This window comes from Lolium perenne, chromosome 7, assembly GCF_019359855.2.
Source record: "Lolium perenne isolate Kyuss_39 chromosome 7, Kyuss_2.0, whole genome shotgun sequence".
In the NCBI taxonomy this organism is placed as follows: Eukaryota; Viridiplantae; Streptophyta; class Magnoliopsida; order Poales; family Poaceae; genus Lolium; species Lolium perenne.
This window is the reverse complement of record NC_067250.2, coordinates 6,950,517-6,970,637: the sequence shown is the minus strand read 5'-3', so window position 1 is coordinate 6,970,637 and position 20,121 is coordinate 6,950,517. Positions and strand designations below refer to the sequence as shown.

The 20,121-nt window shown below is 40.3% G+C and overlaps 1 long non-coding RNA gene across 2 annotated transcripts; it reads right to left on the bottom strand.

Annotated features, from left to right (window-relative positions):
* Nucleotides 1–584: 584 nt before the first annotated feature.
* LOC127311581 (uncharacterized) lies at nt 585–6,497 on the bottom strand. Of its 2 annotated transcripts, XR_007857760.2 has the most exons (6): nt 6,062–6,496; nt 5,187–5,227; nt 2,537–5,078; nt 1,590–2,390; nt 1,301–1,448; nt 585–1,213 (listed from the first exon to the last, which is right to left on the bottom strand). It is a non-coding gene; the product is annotated as an uncharacterized lncRNA (long non-coding RNA). The 2 variants fall into 2 exon arrangements; XR_007857759.2 differs by having other exon boundaries at nt 585–1,448; nt 6,062–6,497.
* Nucleotides 6,498–20,121: the final 13,624 nt, after the last annotated feature.

Here is a 20,121-nt window from a genome sequence, read left to right as displayed (position 1 = left end):
CTAAATGCCACTGTTTGTAAAGAAATAACCTGCTAGTTAACTCATGTGGCTAACCCATTCATACATGTTATACTGTTCAAAGTGAAGTATTACTTTGCTGTTCCAAACTACAAAGTTCAGAAATAATGTGAATTGGTAACCTGGAGCTACAGGTACACGTACAGTACATGTCTTGTTAGTTCAGATGTCACATTGAAGACTTCGCACTACAACAAAACTACTCGGAACCTAAGTAGCCTGAAGGTTTCATGGCAGTGGATCTACTTTGAGCCACCGAAAAAAGTAAGTGTTAAAGTAAGCTTTGTGAGCCGTGCTTCAGTTTAAAACAGTTAGTACTATTTGATATATATGTAACCGTGATGATATAATTGCAACATTGACATATAATAGTATCAGGACTCTGAATACCTCTATAATGAGGATACGCATAACACCAAGGAAAGGGTGGTACACAAAACCAATAGCAAGTGAGTACTGGTTCGTACCGAAAAAAGAGGCACACAAAATAATCAGTTCTCAAAATTAGTGATCACTTGGAAGCAATAATACTCAAATATCATGGTTTTGATGTTATTTATTATCCATGGGAAAGAATACCTGATCATGAAGTAAAGGAAGATCACTTTTTTCTATATACTGCAACAGCGACTTCCCGCACCACTTATCTCTTAGACATATACTATAGCCGTAATAAAAAATAGAAGTATCTGCTAAAAGTTTCATAGTCATTCTTGAAATAATATCTGATAAGTATCTAATTAGCTAAGCTAAGCACATCATCAAGTATAAGAATGGTCGGTCAAGATTGGCAGCATTGGTCACGAAGTTAATATAAAATGTAGCATGCTTATTGTACAGATATTATGGTGAAGATACATTAAGCAGAAAGTCTGCAGACCACAACTCATAAGTGTCAACTTGGAAGGTTTCCGCAATTACAAACTGAATCCTATACCCAAGCAGAACATCAGGTAGCAGATTTCAGTTTTGTTACTTAATTACATCGTAGTCCTGTGGCCTTTCTTACCATTTAATTTAAGGGAGGTGTTCTTTCTTAAAATAATCATGAATAATGCACCAATAGCTAGGAAATCAGAGGTTATGGAGTATTTGGAACTCACCTGAACTTTCTGACACCTCCGCTATATCTTGGCCTACATATGATTAGGCATAATTCATGCATATAACATGATAGCTAGCGCACCAAAATTGCCTAGCGCAGCACTTAATTTGTCAGACTTTGACCACTGGGCTTGATGTCAGTACATCTTGCAAAAGTTCAGTTCATTGTTTAATGTACCTAGAAGAATGCTTCCGGGCAGCATCTTCACCACCAATCCTAATTGATCCAAGACCACCAACCGATATCCTAAGATGCCAATTTGGAACAGTTCTACCTCGCTCTACATCAACAAGCACCCTCTTGTTGTCCACTTATCTCCCATCAGCTTGGTTGTAAGCACATGTGAGATGTGACAACAAAGAAGGGGCATAAAAATGGTCACACGTCAATAAAGCCAAGCCATGGTCAACGACCTCTCCGGTGATCTCATGGCCAACAACACAAGGGCTCAAGAAAGGGAGTTCACCTTTCACGACAAGGAGATTAGAGTGGCAAACTCCAGAAGCTGCATAGTAAATTTGAATAATTCAACCAACACCTGGACAAAAAAATATAGAATCATATGGCACACAACCAAGAACAAAATCAGATCAACACTTGTAAGAAATAATATAGTTCTGTACTGAGGGTAAATAGTGCTCAAATTTAACTGTGAATACATCTCACTTTCTTACATGATAATACAAGCAATGAGATGTGTGACACTTCAAAGAAAACAAATACAGAGGTCAACCATGCTGTAACACTTGATGCTTATACCTAGGTCAGCGACATTTATATATATGGAAATGACCAGAAGTATAAACAGTGAAATCAACCATTAATTCGGTTGTAGCACAAAAACGAAACAAAGTAGTATTTATGTGCATTGATTAGAAGCTGAAAAAGGAACAACTCTAAATGGAAGATGAATGAACATGTCTTTAAAGTTGGGACACACCAGAAGACAGAATGAAGCAAGAAAAGGAATGAAAGCTATGATGTTGGTCAAAATGTTAGAGAATATACATCATGCCCTCTAACTACAGGAATTGATCAGATCCATAAAGTCCCTTCATCAACTCCAAAAGAACTATGTATTTGCATTTAGCATAACTGAAGAATGAGCTAGTTATTTAATGAACGTAGTAGAACCACTCAACCAGTAAGACTACAGGAGTAGGTAGTGTATCCTATCATCAGTATTTTAATTATGTATAGAACTTTGTGGCCTCATTGCTGATGCTCTGTAACCGGGGCTCCTCACCACACCAGTCTGCATACTCCCCTGCAAGGAAAGACATGGGGGCCAACATAAGAATGCGAAGTGTTGCACATTCAGATAAGCTGAAAAAAACATCTAATGTGACTGCAAGTATTGTATAGTCAGATAGGCTGAAAACCAATCTCATATGACATAATGCATAGATTCACCTGAAATAGACTTCACCGAAATGAAAGTCCAGCCTATGCCACTCTAAACTGATGAGAAACACAGACTGAGAGTTTTCCCAGGAACAACTCCACTGACCGGAGAATGGGAAAACGATCAGCTACATATATAGCTACAAATACTCATGAAATTTGCTCAATTCGTACAGATAGAAACATGACAAAAATACCATGTTGGTCTAAAATAACATCGGAAGGACAGGCACATGACATTGGAAGCATTAAGATACAATGCTAAAGGGCAGAGAGATATTACCAACATATATTCTATATCATGCTTGCTTGAGAGACACTACTTTGTTGCCCAAATTTTTCTGACAGATGAGTCACACCGGAGAACTGTCATGATCACTGCCACTAACAAACCACCTCGCAATCATGAGTTTTATGTTGGTCATATGTTTGATTCTTGGAGATTTCCGCAGCCTTTTTTTGCAACTGAAGCTTTGGAAAAGCATGCTTATATTTCTACAAAACTACGAAGAGCTCTGGGAACATCCTAGTTAAGTAGAAACAATATACCGGGTCAAAGGATTCAAAAAAATTAGTGCTACTGGATTATAAGCTGAGGCAAGTATTGCCAATTCAGAAGCCCAAAAATGAAGCAACCAGATGATATAGATAAATTTTCTTAATATATCTTTCTATTTAGAAAACACAAATTTAAAACATTACGGCTGATTGTAAAGTCATGAGTCAGTGATAACTATCACCTAACCGGCTTGCATTGTCCAAGAGTAAAATAACAAACAACCTTGCAAGTAGCAAATCCGTTAGCTTGTGCTTAAACCAAAACAACCTTGAAACATAAAGCATTGATATTTCTTTTGCGCATATTTTGTTACACCAAAATTATTTCTTCTCTCTCTTGACTCTTACCTTCTCCTTGAAATCCTCCATGAAACTGGTGCCATGGAATTGAAAAAATATTGGTCCACCTAATCTAAGTAGACAAAAGCATAATAAATTAAGTTCTATCATTATCCAGGCATGAATAATTGATGGAAAATGTGCCAACCACAAGAAAATAATGCAGTACAAGAAGCCAAAGGACAATAAACCTCTGTTAGGTCTGTGAATACAGGCATAACATGGTTGCCCAAAAAAGAATAAGTTAATAGCACGCGTAGATAACATGGAATGGAGAAAACATCGGATCAAGTCAGTAACTACGTCACTCGCAAAAAAAAAGTCAGTAACTACGCAAGCCTGAAAAGAGAACATGAAACCACCTACATAATGAACCACGACCTGTACAGAAAAGTGGGTATTGCAACAACACAATTTCATCTATCAAACCATGACCTGTACAGAAAAGTGGGCATTCCCAAGATAAAAAAATGGATTCGTAGAACTGGTCTATAACTATAATTTGTTCAATAGGCAGACAAGCAAAGCAGGATTAGAGAATTAGCTGTCCTTGAAAGTATGTCCAACTTTGGAACTCAAACGTTGAAAATAAATACATCTTGGTGTGTGCTCCACTCTCAGTGGACACATCTCCAATGTTCAGTTAGATTGAAAGAATACATTCGCGAGAGGAAGTCAAACAGGCTATCATCCCAACACAATAAAAACCAATCTGTAACAACCATATTGATAAGAAGACATTGTTATTTCGTGGGAAGCAAAATATGAGAAGAAGAGAAAATAGTTGAGAAAATCCACAAACGTACACGACGTATCCTTCAACAAATGCATAGAATACATGCAAAAAAATACAGTAACAAATAAAAATTAAATTCCCTGTAACTGTAAATGGGGTAACATAATTTGCTCGTTTTCTGTATAGATGATGAACAGCTAACACTACAGGGCCAAAATAGATAGCACAAATTCTCAAATAAAATTCTACAATCTGACAGCATGGCCATGGCTACATTTGATTTGACTTTGCAGACCTACAAATTCTCAAGTAAAATATTGTTTTACGATGCAGATGGCTGCAATACTTCAACTTTAAAACTGGGAACAGAGGCCCTAGTAGATTACCTCCGTAAAGGAATCTGCTTGCCGTGCGACCCGGGCTTGATTTACCCATTTACTCCCATGGAAAAACGGCCATTAAATCGAACCTGAAATCGTAATGATTTATGCAAACATTAAGTAATAGATGAAACACAATTAAATTGGCCAAACATAAACTATATAAACCAAGAAAACAGCTGATACGCTCCATACGTAGGTACAAACAGGCATAGCAGAGGCTAATTATTCAGGGAAGAACGAAATTGTTGAGTAATCAGTGGAGAAAGATATGGAACAGATTAATCTTCCCATGCATGAATTATGTCAAATACCTTCTGAGCATAGATAAAATATATTCTGCTAAGATAATTTTTAGGATTGTGGGGATTAATAGAGGGAAAGAAAGAGAGATGACAAAAGAGAGAAGATCCTTGGGGCTGCTCATGGAGGGACGAGGACAACGGGGGCACCACGCTCCACCGCGCTGAGGACGACGGCATCGATCTTGTTCCCTTGAGCCATCTCCTAGCCACCATAAGAAGAACTGCGTCATTACCTGCTTCAGGTAACATTGAGAAATATAAGTTTGGAGTATCACCCAGTATTAGTCAGCTGAGAGCAATAATCTAATAGAGAAATCAGATTATAAGTAAAAATAGCTCACATGAGAGTGGCTTAATAATTGCAATAGTTAGTTCTGATAACCTGTGAGACAAAATACAAACACAAAATAGAGGTAGTAAGTACGTGGATCAAAAACAGTAACAAATTAGAACTAAAATGGTACAAAACTATTTCTTCAACTGGCTCACAGTATTATTGTATGCTAGGTAGCTGTATAAATCCGTGACCCACTCAACCATGTGAAGCAAATGGCAATTTAATGGCATGCTTTAAAGTAAGAAATGAATGAAAAAAAATATATCTTTGCCTACAGCAGATAGTTGAGTGATTTCAACACGCCAACACATTTACATTGCAACTTTCGATCTAAAAGCAACATGAAGTGAGTACAAAAGGTAAAGAGAAGTGATTTGGCAATAAATCCATGAATTTGTAGATAAAAGAACTTGTCATGACATACATGAATGACATACATGAATGGTTAAAAATTACATCGGGCATGAAATAGAAATATACCAGCTTTGCTTCTTTAGTATATAAATCTATGGAAACAATATCAGGAGTAATATTTTAAAATAAGGGGTGGTCAGTCCACCTACACAGGCTCCTTCTGTAGATTAATTCAGGCTAAGTACAAAAATAATGGAGAAAAAATTTGCTTCTGATTCCAAATACGAATACCTTTACTTATTTCCTTTACAATGAAAAATCCAAACAATCAACACCAAGAAGTGTTCCTTTACAGTTTACATGAACAAAACACAAGAAAAAACGAGGTGCTTCTTCAGATCTGGATGCATCCATACCAGGGCAGTTCATGCCTTGCTTCAATAAAATGGATCTAGAACTGACGGGAATAAATTCATGGATATTGCAGATGAGAGAGAGAGAGAGGAGAGAAGGAGGAGGAGAAACCTGTAGGTCTCCAACGAGGAACCTGTAGGTTTCCAACCAACGAAGAAGAGGACGGGACGGGCATGGTGTTGTGCTTCTAGCCGGTATCCTTGAGAGAGGAGGTTGAAGAAGGTTGGACGAAGGGATTGGGACGCTCCTCCACGACCGCAGCTTCCTCGCCGGGGTAATGGAGGTCCTCGCGACGCCCTGCCGGGGCTCTTTCGCCTGGCCCCTGGCGAAGGTCGCCCGCGCCGCCCTGCCGCACTGGCCCCTGTGGAGGTCGCCCGACCGGCCGCGCCGCCCCTTGCCCGCGCCGGCAGCCCCTGCCGGAGGTCGGCCACGCCGCCCGCCGCCCGTGCCGGCTGTTCCAGAGAGGACCGCGGTGGAGGCAGAGGGGTGGAGATGCTGCGAGGTGAGGGATTGGGGGAGAGACGTGCGGGGACGAGCAGAGGAGGATGCACGCAGCGATTTGGCAAAGGCGGCTAGGGTTTCGCTTCGTCGATCCCGGTTTTATACGGCAGGCACTGAAATACCGAAAGTACCCCTGCGGGTGGAGACCTCCACCGGCTGACGCCAATGCGAACCGAAAGACATTCCAGCCGCAGTGGCTGACGTGCGGGGCCAGCGAAGGTGGGTGATGACCCACAAGTATAGGGGATCGCAGCAGTCTTCGAGGGAATTAAAACCCAAATTTATTGATTCGACACAAGGGGAGGTAAAAAATACTTATAAACCTTAACAACTGAGTTGTCAATTCAGCTGCACCTGGAAAAGCACTAGTAACAGGGGTGATGTGAAAGTAGCAGTAATATGAGAGCAATAGTAACAGTAACACAGCAGCAGTAATAGTAACACAGAGGTAATGGCACCAGAAGATAGTTGATACTACTTCTAATGACATGTAGAACGAGTATATGATGATGAGAGATATGGACCGGGGTTCCCAGCGATCTACACTAGTGGTAACTCTCCAATAACAAGTGACAAGTGTTGGGTGAACAAATTACAGTTGGGCAATTGATAGGATTGATAAAGCATTAAGAAAGAACATCAATTCATTAATCATGTAGGCATGTTTTCCATATATAGTCGTACGTGCTCGCAATGAGAAACTTGCACAACATCTTTTGTCCTACCAAATGGCAAATGTGCCTCAAGGGAATCTATCGGATATTAAGGTACTCCTTTTAATAGAGTACCTGAGCAACGCATTAACAATCCGTGAAAACATGTTATCCTCACATCACCGCCATCCCCTCCGGTTGTCCCGATTTCTCCACTTCGGGGCATTTGGTTCCGGACAGTGACATGTGCATACAACTTGTAGATACAATCTAAGCAATAATTATAGAGCTTAAATCTAAGATCATGCCACTCGGGCCCTAGTGACAAGCATTAAGCATAACAAGATTGCAGCAACAATAACTTCACAAACTTTATAGATAGACTAATCATAATGTATCATCCATCGGATCCCAACAAACACAACACCGATTACATCAGATGGATCTCAATCATGTAAGGCAGCTCATGAGATCATTGTATTGAAGTACATGGAATAGAGAGTACCAACTAGCTACTGCTAGAACCCGTAGTCCATGGGGGAACTACTCACGGAGCATGATGGAGGCGGTGGCGTCGATGGAGATGGCTTCCGGGGGCACTTCCCCGTCCCGGCAGGGTGCCGGAACAGAGACTTCTGTCCCCCGAATTGGAGTTTCGCGATGGCGGCGGCGCCCCTGGAGTCTTTTTGGAGTTTCGTCAATTGGTACTGCGTTTTTAGGTCGAAAGGGGTTTTATAGGCGAAGAGGCGGCGCAAGGGGGCGCCTGGGGGATCCTCACCATAGGCTGGCACGGGCCCAGGCCTGGCCGCGCCGCCTTATGGTGTGGTGGCCCTCTGGCCCCTCTCCGACTCTTCTTCGGTGTTCTGGAGCCTTCCGGGAAAAATAGGAGGTTTGGCGTTGATTTCGTCCAATTCCGAGAATATTGCCCGAACAGCCTTTCTGGAACCAAAAACAGCAGAAAACAGGAACTGGCACTATGGCAACTTGTTAATAGGTTAGTTCCGTAAAATGCATAAAAACATTATAAAGTGCAAGCAAAACATGTAAGTATTGTCATAAAACAAGCATGGAACATCAGAAGTTATGGATACGTTGGAGACGTATCAGCATCCCCAAGCTTAGTTCCTGCTCGTCCCGAGCAGGTAAACGATAAAAAGAATAATTTCTGTAGTGACATGCTACTTACATAACCTTGATCATACTATTATAAAGCATATGAGATGAATGAAGTGACCCAAGGCAATGATCTATAGTTGCTAACAAATAGATAACATATAGCAAAACTTTTCATGAAGAGTACTTTCAAGACAAGCATCAAAAGTCTTGCGCAAGAGCTAACTCATAAAGCAATAAATTCAAAGTAAAAGCATTGAAGCAACACAAAGGAAGATATAAGTTTCAGCGGTTGCTTTCAACTTTCAACATGCATATCTCATGGATAATTGTCAACATAAAGTAATATGATGAATGCAAATAAGCAAGTATGTAAGAATCAATGCACAGTTGACACAAGTGTTTGCTTCTAAGATGGAAGGAAGTAGGTAAACTGACTCAACATAAAGTAAAAGAAAGGCCCTTCGCAGAGGGAAGCAGGGATTAAATCATGTGCTAGAGCTTTTTAAGTTTTGAAATCATATAGAGAGCATAAAAGTAAAATTTTGAGAGGTGTTTGTTGTTGTCAACGAATGGTAGTGGGCACTCTAACTCCCTTGCTAAACAGACTTTCAAAGAGCGGCTCCCATGAAGGACGTTATCTCTACCAGCAAGGTAGATCATCCCTCTTCTCTTTTGTTTACACATGTACTTTAGTTTTATTTATGGTTGACACTCCTCCCAACCTTTGCTTACACAAGCCATGGCTAACCGAATCCTCGGGTGCCTTCCAACAATCTCATACCATGGAGGAGTGTCTATTTGCAAAATTAAGTTGCTTACTGATGAATCAGAGCAAAACATGTGAAGAGAATTATTAATGAAGTTAATTAATTGGGGGCTGGGAACCCCGCGCCAGCTCTTTTTGCAAAATTATTGGATAAGCGGATGAAGCCACTAGTCCATTGGTGAAAGCTGCCCAACAAGGTTGAAAGATAAAACACCACATACTTCCTCATGAGCTATAAAACATTGACACAAATAGGAGATAGTAAATTTTGAATTGTTTAAAGGTAGCACATGAAGTATTTACTTGGAATGGCAGGAAATACCACATAGTAGGTAGGTATGGTGGACACAAATGGCATAGTGGTTGGCTCAAGGATTTTGGATGCATGAGAAGTATTCCCTCTCGATACAAGGCTTAGGCTAGCAAGGCTATTTGAAGCAAACACAAGTATAAACCGGTACAGCAAAACTTACATAAGAACATATTGCAAGCATTATAATACTCTACACTGTCTTCCTTGTTACTCAAACACTTTTACCAGAAAATATCTAGACCTTAAGAGAGACCAATCATGCAAACCAATTTCAACAAGCTCTACGGTAGTTCTCCACTAATAGGTTTAAACTACATGAAAAAACTTAATCATGATCTACTTGAGAGCTCAAAACAATTGCCAAGTGTCAAATTATCCAAGACATTATGAGGCATTTTCTGTTTCCAACCAAATAAAAATAATTATTGTAGCTTCCAACTTTTATCATTGAACATTAAAAGTAAAACGAAGAACAAGTGTTCATATGAAAAAGCGGAGCGTGTCTCTCTCCCACACAAGGATTGCTAGGATCCGAATTTATTCAAACAAAAACAAAAATAAAAGCACACAGACGCTCCAAGTAAAGCACATAAGATGTGACCGAATAAAAATATAGTTTCAATAGAAGGAACCTGATAAGTTGATGAAGAAGGGGATGCCCCCCAAGCTTAGATGCTTGAGTCTTCTTGAAATATGCAGGGATGAACCACGGGGGCATCCCCAAGCTTAGACTTTTCACTCTTCTTGATCATATATCATCCTCCTCTCTTGACCCTTGAAAACTTCCTTAACACCAAACTTCTCATAAACTTCATTAGAGGGGTTAGTACATAATCAAAAACTCACATGTTCAGAGGTGACACAATCATTTTTAACACTTCTGGACATTTTTCAAAGCTACTGGAAGGTAATGGAACAAAGAAATCCACCCAACACAGCGAAAGAAGCAATGCGAAATAAAAGGCAGAATCTGTCAAAACAGAACAGTCCGTAAAGACGAATTTTTAATAAATACTTCCGATGCTCAAATCAGAAAACTCAAAACTAATGAAAGTTGCGTACATATCTGAGGAACACGCACGTAAATTGGCATATTTTTTTGAGTTACCTACAGGGAAAACAGCCCAGATTCGTGACAGATAGAAATCTGTTTCTGCGCAGAAATCCAAATCTAGTATCAACCTTCGATTAGAGGCTTCACTTGGCACAACAAAACACAAAACTAAGATAAGGAGAGGTTGCTACAGTAGTAAACAACTTCCAAGACACAAATATAAAACAAAGTACTGTAGCAAAATAACACATGGGTTATCTCGCAAGAAGTTCTTTCTTTACAGCCATTAAGATGGGCTCAGCAGTTTTAATGATGCACTCGCAAGAAACAAGAGTAGAGGTAAAAGAGAGCATAAAAAAGCAAATCCAAAACACATTTAAGCCTAACATGCTTCCTATGCAAAGGAATCTTGTACATAAACAAGTTCATGAAGAACAAAGTGGCAAGCATAGGAAGATAGAACAAGTGTAATTTCAACAATTTCAGCACATAGAGAGGTGTATTAGTACCACGCAAATTTCTACAACCATATTTTCCTCTCTCATAATAATTTTCAGTAGCTTCATTAACAAACTCAACAATATAACTATCACATGCAGCATACTTTTCATGATTTCCAAACACATAATTTTTATCAAACTCAAAAATAGTGGGATCCAAACTTTCAAACTCACTTTTATCAATAATATAACAAGATGAATGATCAATCTCAAGAGATATGGGACACATAGATAATGTCAAGAACTCTCCAATCCCATTTTCATCAGTAGTACAATTAATATTATCAAGTAACATAGGACCATCATCTAGAGCTTTATCATAAACATTAGCTAAGCAAAATTCTTTAGTACCACGCATTTCGACATCAGGCACAAACAAAGCATTATCATAAGATTTATCAAAGTAGCATGGATTATCATATATAACAGTAGCATAATTATTCTCACAAGTTTTACTCATAGGTAATATTTCAAGAGAATCCACAGGAACATAACATTCAACCTCTTTCGATAAGTATGGAGGACAATCAAATAGTGTAAGAGATAAAGAGTTACTCTCATTAGAAGGTTGGCATGGGTAGCTAATCCATTCTTCCTCCTTTTGTTCATCACTCTCCTCTTCTTTTTCATCCAATGAGCTTTCAGGTTCATCAATTTCCTCCTCTTTTTCATCCAATGAGATTTCAGGTTCATCAGTTTCTTTTTCCACAGGTTCCTGCAAATTGTGAGTGCATTCTTGTGCATTAATGAGTCTCTCTTTATAATCAATGATATAAGGATTATCACTGTGGCATTCTATGCAACAATTAAGGATAGAAGAGACATAATCTTTAAGGTCCTTACAAACAGCACAAGTTTCATAATTCTCAACCATGAAGGATTCTATCTCAGAGGCTCCCATAAATAAGACAAATTGTTCTACCTCTTCGAACCCATAATGAATATAGCAATTCCGATTATAGCTCTTAATAAAAAATTCCTCACTAAAGCCACATTGAAATTTAAGATGTTTAGTATCCTCTTGAGAGCAACAGTTTATATCATGGCGTCTAAGCAAGATTCTAGCCATTGTATTCAATTTTTCTATCATAGCACTCATTACTTTACCAGTTCTTGATTCTCTATAGCTATTATAACATTCTATAAGCTCCAAGTAGGTTGTTGGTTCTCCCATAATAGCAGTTTTTAATTTTTCGATTTTTCAAATTTTTATGGATTTTTGGGTATAAAATAAAACAAGACAAAAAAAACTAAGCAAAAGTAAACTAAGCAAAATAATACTAGACATAAATAAACTAAGCACAAGTAAACTAGGAAAAAGTAAACTAAGCAAATCAAAATAAAATAAAACAGAGAGAGAGGTAGAGTGTACTCCTGTGTGAACTTATGAGTAGAGCTATGCCTCCCGGCAACGGCGCATTAAAACAGTCTTGATGACCCACAAGTATAGGGGATCGCAGTAGATCTTCGAGGGAAGTAAAACCCAAATTTATTGATTCGACACAAGGGAGGTAAAGAATACTTATAAGCCTTAACAACTGAGTTGTCAATTCAATTGCACTGAAAAGCACTAGTAACAGGTGATGTGAAAGTAGCAGAATATGAGAGCAATAGTAACAAGAATACAAACAATAGTAATAGTAACACAGAGGTAATGGCACCAGAAGATAGTTGATACTACTTCTAATGACATGTAGAACGAGTATATGATGATGGACCGGGGTTCCCAGCGATCTACACTAGTGGTAACTCTCCAATAACAAGTGACAAGTGTTGGGTGAACAAATTACAGTTGGGCAATTGATAGGATTGATAAAGCATTAAGAAAGAACATCAATTCATTAATCATGTAGGCATGTTTTCCATATATAGTCGTACGTGCTCGCAATGAGAAACTTGCACAACATCTTTTGTCCTACCAGCCGGTGGCAGCCGGGCCTCAAGGGAATCTACTGGATATTAAGGTACTCCTTTTAATAGAGTACCGGAGCAAAGCATTAACACTCCGTGAAAACATGTTATCCTCACATCACCGCCATCCCCTCCGGTTGTCCCGATTTCTGTCACTTCGGGGCCTTTGGTTCCGGACAGTGACATGTGCATACAACTTGTAGATACAATCTAAGCAATAATTATAGAGCTTAAATCTAAGATCATGCCACTCGGGCCCTAGTGACAAGCATTAAGCATAACAAGATTGCAGCAACAATAACTTCACAAACTTTATAGATAGACTAATCATAATGTATCATCCATCGGATCCCAACAAACACAACACCGATTACATCAGATGGATCTCAATCATGTAAGGCAGCTCATGAGATCATTGTATTGAAGTACATGGAATAGAGAGTACCAACTAGCTACTGCTAGAACCCGTAATCCATGGGGGAACTACTCACGGAGCATGATGGAGGCGCTGGCGTCGATGAAGATGGCTTCCAGGGGCACTTCCCCGTCCCGGCAGGGTGCCGGAACAGAGACTTCTGTCCCCCGAATTGGAGTTTCGCGATGGCGGCGGCGCCCCTGGAGTCTTTCTGGAGTTTCGTCAATTGGTACTGCGTTTTTAGGTCGAAAGGGGTTTTATAGGCGAAGAGGCAGCGCAAGGGGGCGCTCGGGGCTCTCACCATAGGCTGGCGCGGCCTGTGCTCGGCCGCGCCGCCTTATGGTGTGGTGGCCCTCCGGCCCCTCTCCGACTCTTCTTCGGTGTTCGGAGCCTTCCGGGAAAAATAGGAGGTTTGGCGTTGATTTCGTCCAATTCCGAGAATATTGCCGAACAGCCTTTCGGGAACCAAAAACAGCAGACAGAACCGGCATCGTGGCAACTTGTTAATAGGTTAGTTCCGTAAAATGCATAAAAATATTATAAAGTGCAAGCAAAACATGTAAGTATTGTCATAAAACAAGCATGGAACATCAGAAATTATGGATACGCTGGAGACGTATCAGTGGGGCCCACTGATACGTCTCAAACGTATGTATAATTTCTTATGTTCCATGCTACTTTTATGATGATACTCACATGTTTTATACACAATATATGTCATTATTATGCATTTTCCGGCACTAACCTATTAACGAGATGCCGAAGAGCCAGTTGTTGTTTTCTGCTGTTTTTTGTTTCAGAAATCCTAGTAAGGAAATATTCTCGGAATTGGATGAAATCAACGCCCAGGGGCCTATTTTTCCACGAAGCTTCCAGAACACCGGAGGAGATACGAAGTGGGGCCACGGGGCGCCGCCACACTAGGGCGGCGCGGCCCAGGTGCTGGCCGCGCGGCCCTGTGGTGTGGGGCCCCCGTGAGGCCCCCTGACCTACCCTTTCGCCTACTTAAGCCTTCGTCGAAGATAGCCCCAGTACCGAGAGCCACGATACGGAAAACCTTCCAGAGACGCCGCCGCCGCCAATCCCATCTCGGGGGATTCAGGAGATCGCCTCCGGCACCCTGCCGGAGAGGGGAATCATCTCCCGGAGGACTCTACACCGCCATGGTCGCCTCCGGATTGATGAGTGAGTAGTTCACCCCTGGACTATGGGTCCATAGCAGTAGCTAGATGGTCGTCTTCTCCTCATTGTGCTATCATTGTCTGATCTTGTGAGCTGCCTAACATGATCAAGATCATCTATTTGTAAAGCTACATGTGCGTTTGTTGGGATCCGATGAATAATGAATACTATGCTATGTTGATTATCTATGTGTTGTTTATGATCTTGCATGCTCTCCGTTGCTAGTAGAGGCTCTGGCCAAGTCATTGCTTGTAACTCCAAGAGGGAGTATTTATGCTCGATAGTGGGTTCATGCCTCCATTAAATCTGGGGGAGTGACAGCAACCTCTAAGGTTGTGGATGTGCTGTTGCCACTAGGGATAAAACATCAATTCTATATCTAAGGATGTATTTGTTGATTACATTACGCACCATACTTAATGCAATTGTCTGTTGTTTGCAACTTAATACTGGAGGGGGTTCGGATGATAACCTGAAGGTGGACTTTTTAGGCATAGATGCATGCTGGATAGCGGTCTATGTACTTTGTCATAATGCCCAATTAAATCTCACACTACTCATCATAACATGTATGTGCATTGTTATGCTCTCTTTATTTATCAATTGCCCAACTGTAATTTGTTTACCCAATATGCTATTTCTTATGGGAGAGACACCTCTAGTGAACTGTGGACCCCGGTCCATTCTTTTACATCGAATACAATCTACTGCAATACTCGTTCTACTGTTTTCTGCAAACATCATCTTCCACACTATACATCTAATCCTTTGTTACAGCAAGCCGGTGAGATTGACAACCTCACTGTCACGTTGGGGCAAAGTAATTTGGTTGTGTTGTGCAGGTTCCACGTTGGCGCCGAATCCACGGTGTTGCGCCGCACTACACTCCGCCGCCATCAACCTTCAACGTGCTTCTTGGCTCCTACTGGTTCGATAACCTTGGTTTCTTACTGAGGGAAAACTTGCTTCTATACGCATCACACCTTCCTCTTGGGGTTCCCAACGAACGTGTGTATACACGCTATCAAGCTCTTTTTCTAGCGCCGTTGCCGGGGAGATCAAGACACGCTGCAAGGGGGGTCTCAACCTCCAATCTCTTTACTTTGTTTTTGTCTTGCTTTACTTTTATTTATTACTTTGTTTGCTGCACTAAAACAAAACACACAAAAAATAGTTGCTAGTTTTACTTTATTTACTGTCTTATTTGCGTTCTCTATATCAAAAACACAAAAAAAATTAGTTACTTGCATTTACTTTATTTAGTTTGCTTTATTTACTACTGCTAAAATGAATACTCTTGAGAACACTAAGTTGTGTGATTTCACTAGTTAGGCTTAATGGAAAACAACAAAAATATTAGAGATCTTTATAGTATTTATCTTGAGTTAGGACATGAGGAGTTTGAAGATAAAATTAAAAAACCTATGAAACTTTATATGCATGCTAATGGCAATGTTATTAATATGAACGCTTTGAACACTATTGTTGCTAATGCTATGGAAAATTCTAAGCTTGGGGAAGCTGGTTTTGATGAGCATGATATTTTTAGTCCCCCAAACATGGAGGAGAAAATTTTCTTTGATGATACTATGCCTCCTATATTTGATGATTATGGTGATGAGAATAATAATGATAGCTACTTTGTTGAATTTGCTCCCACTACAATTAATAAGAATGACTATGCTTATGTTGGGAGTAGTAATAATTTTATGCATGAGACTCATGATAAGAATGTTTTACTTGATAGTTATATTGTTGAGTTTGCTCATGATGCTACTGGATATTATTATGAGAGAGGAAAATATGGTTGTAGAAATTTTCATGTTACTAAAACACCTCTCTATATGCTGAAATTTTTGAAGCTACACTTGTTTTATCTTCCTATGCTTGTCACTTTGCTCTTCATGTACTTGTTTATTTACAAGATTCCTTTTCATAGGAAGTGGGTTAGGCTTGAATTTATTTTGAATTTGCCTCTTGATGCTCTCTTTTGCTTCAAATACTATTTCTTGCGAGTGCATCATTAAAACTGCTGAGCCCATCTTAATGGCTATAAAGAAAGAACTTCTTGGGAGATAACCCATGTGTTTATTTTACTACAGTACTTTGTTTTATATTTGAGTCTTGGAAGTTGTTACTGCTGTAGCAACCTCTTCTTATCTTAGTTTTATTGCATTATTGTGCCAAGTAAAGTCTTTAATGATAAAGTTGATACTAGATTTGGATTACTGCGCAGAAACAGATTTCTTGCTGTCACGAATTTGGGTAAAATTCTCTGTAGGTAACTCAGAAAATTATGCCAATTTACGTGCGTGATCCTCAGATATGTACGCAACTTTCATTAGTTTTGAGTTTTCTCATTTGAGCAAGTCTGGTGCCCCAGAAAAATACGTCTTTACGGACTATTCTGTTTTGACAGATTCTGCCTTTTATTTCGCATTGCCTGTTTTGCTATGTTTGATGGATTTCTTTGTTCCATTAACTTTCAGTTGCTTTGTGCAATGTCCAGAAGTGTTAAGAATGATTGTGTCACCTCTGAACATGTGAAATTTTTGGTTATGCACTAACCCTCTAATGAGTTTGTTTTGAGTTTGGTGTGGAGGAAGTTTTCAAGGATCAAGAGAGGAGGATGATACAATATGATCAAGGAGAGTGAAAGCTCTAAGCTTGGGGATGCCCCGGTGGTTCACCCCTGCATATTTCAAGAAGACTCAAGCGTCTAAGCTTGGGGATGCCCAAGGCATCCCCTTCTTCATCGACAACACTATCAGGTTCCTCTAGTGAAATTATATTTTTATTCCATCACATCTTATGTGCTTTACTTGGAGCGTCTGTTTGTTTTTGTTTTTGTTTTGTTTGAATAAAGTTGGATCCTAGCATTCATTGTGTGGGAGAGAGATACGCTCCGCTATTGCATATGGACACATATATCCTTAGGCTTTACTCATAATATTCATGGCAAAGGTTGAACTGCTTCGTTAGATTGTTATATGGTTGGAAACAGGAAATGCTACATGTGGTAATTGGTAGAATATCTTGAATAATGTGATACTTGGCAATTGTTGTGCTCATGTTTAAACTCTTGCATCATATACTTTGCACCTATTAATGAAGAAATACATAGAGCTTGCTAAAATTTAGTTTGCATAATTGGTCTCTCTAAGGTCTAGATATTTTCTAGTAAAGGTCGAACAACAAGGAAGATGGTATAGAGTCTTATAATACTTACAATATGTCTTTTATGTGAGTTTTGCTGTACCGGTTCATACTTGTGTTTGCTTTAAACAACCTTGCTAGCCTAAACCTTGTATCGAGAGGGAATACTTCTCATGCATCCAAAATCCTTGAGCCAAACACTATGCCACTTGTGTCCACCATACCTACCTACTACATGGTATTTCTCCGCCATTCCAAAGTAAATTGCTTGAGTGCTACCTTTAAAATTTCCATTCTTTATCTTTGCAATATATAGCTCATGGGACAAATAGCTTAAAAACTATTGTGGTATTGAATATGTACTTATGTATCTTATTTCTTATAAGTTGCTTGTTGTGCGATAACCATGTTCCTGGGGACGCCATCAACTATTTCTTTGTTTAATATCATGTGAGTTGCTATGCATGTTCGTCTTGTCTGAAGTAAGGGCGATTTACCATGAGTTGAATGGTTTGAGTATGCATATTGTTAGAGAACAACATTGGGCCGCTAACTAAAGCCATGATTCATGGTGGAAGTTTCAGTTTGGACAAAAAACCTCAATCTCTTATGAGAACATTATTTGTTGCTAAATGCTTATGCATTAAAGAGGAGTCCATTATCTGTTGTCTATGTTGTCCCGGTATGGATGTCTAAGTTGAGAATAACCAAAAGCGAGAAATCCAATGCGAGCTTTCTCCTTAGACCTTTGTACAGGCGGCATAGAGGTACCCCTTTGTGACACTTGGTTAAAACATATGTATTGCGATGATAATCCAGCTAATCCGAGCTAATTAGGACAAGGTGCGGGCACTATTGTGGTGACCCGACATACCACTGCATGGTGTAGTATGCAAGTCTGATATAACACCAATGAAACACCGTTCCACTAGTATTATATCGCTCAGAGTGGTACAACAGAAACATATGCGGGTCCAAGGCATGTCTATAGAATTACAACACTGACTCTGTTACATAAGATCATCACAGCCTCCTACTTTACAATGAGGTAAAACTGCAAATAACTCCAGAAGAACGACTCGTAGTCTAGTCTTATCACGAACTCTATTTGTAGAGTATTTAACTAGCTATAGAGGCTAAGCATAGATTCTAGCTAAATAGGAGCTAGGTTTAGGAAGAAAGTTCCTTTCTATTGCTAATCTAGGTTTTCTCCTTGTTGGATGTGGTATCTGACTCATCTGACAGGGTCCTGTCTCTTGAAGTAGTTGTTGACTCCTCAGCCTTCGAGTTGCACTGTAGATCCTCCTTCGATGCCTCCATATCTAAGCAGGGGATTTAAGAGTGGGATGAGTACGAGCGTACTCAACAAGTTCATTATAGGAAAGAGGTGTTTAATGCACTAGCTACGGCATTAGACCAGAAAGTCTAATACCAATGCAGGTTTTCATAACCATTTCTTCAAAAGGTTGCTTTTATTCAGAAGAACTATGTCCGTCAGCCTTCTGTTGCGGTCAGACCCACCGGCGAGCAGCGACGGGCAACACGGTAGAGCCGGGAGGCTCCCAGGACTGCGGCTGGCCCTGGTCCCTCCGAGCGACGGCCCGCAAAGACTCGGCACGCACGTCCGATGCTGGTGCAAGGGCGTGCCACCTGACCTATACCTGGTCAGGAAGGTGATGGATGTACCTCGCTTAGTTTCCTGCATGGCATACACGTAAACATTAAATACGAGCCTCGATCGGCTCTCAGGTTGTCCTGTGAATCGGCTCAAAGAGCCGATCCACCCATGATCCGTACGAGGTGTACGAATATATGGTGGTCCTGCTTGATCAAAATAAAGCTAAAACGACCTACTATGATTTAGGGTTTTCACCACATAATCGGAACATCCTACTCGTTATTGAGCCTGGCGGCCACGCACGGTGATCGTAAACCGACCCTAGACAAGGCCTAAAAACCAACACGAGGTTGATCCCCGGAACATCCTGTCTAGGGCTAGCAAACTACACCCTACGTGCCACTGGATCCTTCAACCCGTTTGTAAGGCCTAACTATGCAGATATTAAACTAATCCTTGGAGAACAAGGAGCAATCATAACGGATCGGATCTACTAAATAATGATCAAGCGGGGTGCCGCCCTTACACCTAAGATAGGCGTAAGGGCGGCTAGACGTCTCAGGGTTGCACGACGACAGCATATGATACGAGGAACAATGCTAACCCTAACACGTCTAAGATAACTACGTTGCTCGCCATCAAAAAGGCTTCAGTACGAGCAACGCATGAACAGCGAATAAACGTGTACTGCCTAGATCGATCTAGGCAGCATGATGCTTACCCGGAAGAAACCCTCGAGACAAGGGAGTTGGCGATGCGCCTAGATTGGTTTGTGGTGAACGTGATTGTTGTTTATTTCATAAACCCTAGATACATATTTATAGTCCGTAGACTTTCTAACGTGGGAATAATCCTAACCGGGCACGAGCCAAACTCTATCTAATCGATACGTATCCTACTATATTACAAATACACGGGCAAACTAGCCCAAACTTTGCATATAAGGCCGATTCACGTATATTCTTCCATGTATATTCTTCAAGCCC